This window comes from Myzus persicae, unplaced genomic scaffold, assembly GCF_001856785.1.
Source record: "Myzus persicae strain clone G006 unplaced genomic scaffold, MPER_G0061.0, whole genome shotgun sequence".
In the NCBI taxonomy this organism is placed as follows: Eukaryota; Metazoa; Arthropoda; class Insecta; order Hemiptera; family Aphididae; genus Myzus; species Myzus persicae.
Window position 1 is genome coordinate 1 of NW_019103986.1, and position 5,189 is coordinate 5,189.

Consider the following 5,189-nt stretch of genomic DNA (forward strand, 5'->3'; position numbering starts at 1 on the left):
TTATTGATATTCAACGTAATAACTTTTTTTTATGATGGTTATTGTAAATAACTCTATAGGTAGTACAATATATTATATTGGCACGCTGACATTTTTTTTACCAGCCTAGTTGTTAGCATGCCTATCACAAAGTTGAAATGACGTCCCTATGCTAAGGTGGATATTGTCAATGGTAGCCATTGTGGCTCCTATACACAACAATTATTGCGTCACTATCCGTCCCTATTTAATTTTAAGTCTGTGCCACTGCACATAATATAATACTTATCAAACATTTAATGACTATGACAAATTCGTTGAGTAGACACTAGACACAGAAGTACACACTACACGGTATAGTAATAATGCATTTGTACCGGCAGTTATATAATGATATATACCTAATCGACGTAAACTTACATTAATTTATGCCAAAGCACTTTTTATGAACAACTGTAAAATAAAAATAAAAATGCGTATACGTTTTGTTTGCACAGTAGGTAATTGCACATATTATAACACCTATATTATGTAATATCGATAATTGCAATATTTTCAGACTGAAATGTGTTGGGAAAAAATGGCATAGAACTACGTGACGCCTTATTCTAAACCGAATGAGCTATGTGCCTGTTCTACAATTATGTCTGCTTTTTTTTATTCACATTTTGAATTAAGTACCCAACAATTAGTATCTAATCCATTTCTTACTTAGTTATAAGTTATAACAATAATAACGATAGTGGATACCTATTTCTATTGCTATATTAATTTAAACTTTATAAGCTATAACTTATACACTGTGTGTCTGTGTGACAGTACCAAAATTGTTTGACTTTTGAGTAAATTGAAACTTGAAGATTGATTTTCTTTCTCAGAAGTTATAATAAATATATCTTAGCCTCGCTTTCTATAAACGTAACTCATAATGTTGCTTTAATCAATTTTAAAATGCTTAAAAATAGATTCCCTGTATATATTATTATAAATATTAATCAGTTATAAAATTAAACGTATTTGATCAAAAATAATCATTCAAATAAACAACGTTTATTACAATTCATACTGCAGTGATGTCATTCGAATCAGATTTCATGCTTAGAATTGTATCAAATTGTACACATTTTATTTTTGCCAACCAACCGATACGGTTAATACGTATTACTTAAGTTTGTCTACCCAAATGTTTAGTATAATGTGTTAAACGTCAACATTAAATTTAGGTACCACAGCGCTAACAAAAGGGTTCAGTTGATACCTTTGCATTTTAGAGCAGGTGATGATCGTATAGATACCGCAAATGGACGAGTTTTACCTATTATATTGATATGATATATTACAGCTATAATAATATATTGTTAGGGGTCCTTGCAGCTAAGGCGAGGACGNTACCTGGGTACTATAACTATTATACCTATAGTTACACCTTATTCGAAACCGTAAACTTGGTTTAAAAAATATGCTGACGAAATGCTTTATGATTATTGATAATATTTGGTTGCAAATCGTGGTGTAGGTATACACAGGTATGAAGCACAACCAATTCAGTTAAACATGTAAATACTAAATAATAAAATATTACACAAAAGACGAACGCTGTCGTTCAATGCCATCCATCAATTGTTTTATAATTTCTCATCAATAGGTTTTTCCTACATATGGGATTTTTGAAATTACAATTGATATCTGCATCTGTTCCTGTTCGTCACCACTGTTTACAATAATATATTACTCGGAACTGGTCAGAAGTAGGCAGTGCGTATATTGTACCTATATTAGGTATATCATAATGTAATTATAAATTTGTTATATTAGGGGGGGGGGGATTCGAATAATCGGGGAAAAGAAAAAAATAACATTGTGGAATTAATAAAAATGTATAAAAATAGAGCATATTCCAAAAATATCAAACTTTTCAAAAGGTTATTTAAACCAAGTATTATTACTGGTGATAGGTCTTTTTTTATAAATCAATACTGCTTTTATAGTATGATAGTGTAGACCTGGTCAACGATTGTCTTTACTTTGGATGATGATTTGCGTGGTATAATATACCACTGATGCAAATGATGGGTTTTGTGATGGTCATTTTTCTTTGAGCTCCAAACATTTTATTACAATTACATATTATGTTATAATAGTGGAAAAAACGTATTCGTGACCGCTATTTCTTGTTAATTAAACGTCATATACATATACGTCGTAAATTAAAGTATTAGATGACTCAAAACGCATTATGAAAATTGTAGGCAACTTTATACAGACAAGTGTGATTGTGTGAACATAAAAAAAAGATTAAAGTGAAAAGTGTGATGCTATTAATCGCGTATTTTTAATATTTGTGTTTTGGTTTACTATACATAGGTACTTCTGAATTGTGTTTGTATACACAGTAAGCCAACTAACTCTGCCACAGTTCCCCCCTATAGGCTATAGTAAGTATCTATAATGCTTAATACAACATACATTTTTTTATACTCGATTACTTTGCAAGGACGTGAACACATAATACAACGCAATTAACCTAAATACTTTTGTACTACTATAAATCTATATATTTGAATTGTTTTTTTGGCAACGTTTATCTAAAATTTAGAATATATATTATATAAAGCTAAGTATCCACATTCAACCCAAAGTTGGATTTCAATTTTATCAAAAATAAATAAATGTTTAATGTGGATGGATCTTTCATTGGATTAGTGACAACGAACTGAACTACCGATGACGGTGACGTTACGATTTATTATTGATATTCAACGTAATAACTTTTTTTATGGATCCGTAGAAAACTCAATGGATCGAATATCAAACAATGCCGTATTATAGACGTTTGGGCAATAATTAATCATTTTACTCAGAATATGAAGAAGGACAACCGCTAAGCGGAAATTACAATTGAGTTTATTACCAGACACACCAAGGTTGGTATAATTACTAATTAGTAACAACTTTTATAATACATCTACTACTATATATTTTTAAATAACAATAACACCAAACTTCTATTCACGGTGAAAAATCATGAAATAAAATGTTAACTGTTAAGTCGCCCAGTCGCATAGTGGAATATAATATTATGTACTCCATAGACTATTTTGAACATGGTTGTCAATAGAGACAATGTATGTAAATTATATTAATAATAGTGTCTAGATATCGAGGTTAGGCTTCCGGTTGAAAGCAATACCGTTTCTCAGATGCACAGTGCACACATATCATTCACGTTTATAATAGGACTTTCTCGATTATATTGTTAAATACTACGAGAACGGAGAGAGTTAAGACCAATTTATCGTATAATATGCATTGTAGATTTGCGAGGATGTCAGCAAGCTATATGTCAGTTTTGTATCCGTACTATAAAAACACATTTTGGTTTTTTGTTTGAATTTTCAATAAACAATAGTTTGAACAATCATTTTTATACTACAACCCAACGTGCAAGTCAATATTGGAATTTGAGTGTGCGCCCTCTCCCCTCCCAACTATAATAACCTATTTTAGATTCTATAAGCATATAAACAAATACTCTTCAGGGAGTTATCATTTCAGGGTGACGCATATATTTTGAAATAGTTTATTTTACTGAAAAAAAACGTACTGGGATATAAACGAGCGCGCATCTGCTTTTAGTCTGAACAACTTGTGGATAACTAACCTAACCTATATATTTTCGCACGGAATTGTTTATCAAATGCAATAATTGTCACATTTAATTTCAAAATAATAACCCACCTGCGTAAAATTCTGCTGTGCCAAGATGATAACTAATATCGAACGGAGACATCTACACACATTATTTAATCCAAGTAAGACCTTAAAATACTAAATTACTAGTAAAAGTATGACGGTTGACGAACTTTTATACTTTACAGAAGAACGCATTCGTGCAAGCGTCCTGAAACCTGGAACTGTGCTCAGTTTGTCATTATAATATATTCGACTTACACTCAGGAGCGTCTTCGGGGGAGGAGTTCAGTGAGAAATTTGTCTCCCCCCCATGAGCTCGTTTTTGATAAATAATATATGTATAGTGTATAATTACATTAAACTACTCCACCCAAAAAAAATTATTGACCTTGTAGGAGGAACGGCACTGATATATTTAAATTTACTATTGAAAATCAATCAAAATTTACTTTATCATGCAGAAATGCAGTCTGTTTTATAATTTTTACCACTAGCCTAATTCAAAGCTTATGTCAAGAATAGTAAAATGTGTGTGATGCATATAGTGAACGTTTAATAACCCAATTCTTAGTCTGTTCAAATTTCGTATACCTATTCGTATAACTTCTTAAAACATCGAACAGTGGTNATAAAATAAATAGTTATACAAATGTTTATAACTTCTGAAAGTATATTATTATACGCAATTGAAAGAACTTTAAATTACAGGAGCTACTATGTTATCGGTATCAAAGTTAGTAATTTTTCTCATTGTAATTTGCGAGTAAGTACCATGTAAAAGTTATTTGTACCTATGGGCATTAATAAAAAAAACTTAATTTAATATTGACGATATTATATAATATGGCTATAGCGACCAGGGTCTTGCCTACTGACACGTACTCTAGGCGACAACATTTAGCACTAGATCTAGTTGAAATAAAATATAAATTATCCGAAAACTTAGTGTGGTTTATGTTGGCAATTCATGAAAACAGAAATAAAACTGTATTGTGCCCAAAATAGCAAATATAAGTACGTCATTTGCATTAATAATATATCTAGAACTAATAAACAGGTATACTTAACACAGCGAAAACTGAAAAGTCAATACACTAACGTCGAAGTAGTATAATATAACAATATGGGCTTTGCATAGGGACGTCTCATTATATTATACGTTTTTTTTATTTGTATCAACACATATAGGTATTACGACGAGAACTGATATTTGTGATATCTTGTACTTAATTTTGTCATTCGTCAAAACTCAAATTTTATTCTGACACAATATATTATACTTCCTTTATTAGGTTGTAGGTACTTTGTGTATAAAATTACTGTGTATGGTTACGTTGTAATCGATATCAGAAGCGAATTCGGAGATAAAAATGAAATTAGTTAGATACCTTATCCTTATGACTTATACCCATGTAATTTACTAATATCAATGTGCTTATAGTGGTTGTGCACCTTATAGTATAGGAATATAATTTAAAATTGTTTTGCCTACTTTATCTGCAGGTTAGGCATAGGTA

The 5,189-nt window shown here is 30.7% G+C and overlaps 1 long non-coding RNA gene across 4 annotated transcripts; it reads left to right on the forward strand.

Moving 5' to 3' along the window:
* The first annotated feature begins 2,412 nt into the window (after positions 1-2,412).
* LOC111037237 lies at positions 2,413-4,293 on the forward strand. Of its 4 annotated transcripts, XR_002604857.1 has the most exons (4): positions 2,413-2,709; positions 2,768-2,903; positions 3,535-3,791; positions 3,858-4,293. It is a non-coding gene; the product is annotated as an uncharacterized LOC111037237 (long non-coding RNA). The 4 variants fall into 4 exon arrangements; XR_002604855.1 differs by having other exon boundaries at positions 2,413-2,903; positions 3,519-3,791; XR_002604854.1 differs by having other exon boundaries at positions 2,416-2,903.
* The last annotated feature ends 896 nt before the right edge of the window (positions 4,294-5,189 follow it).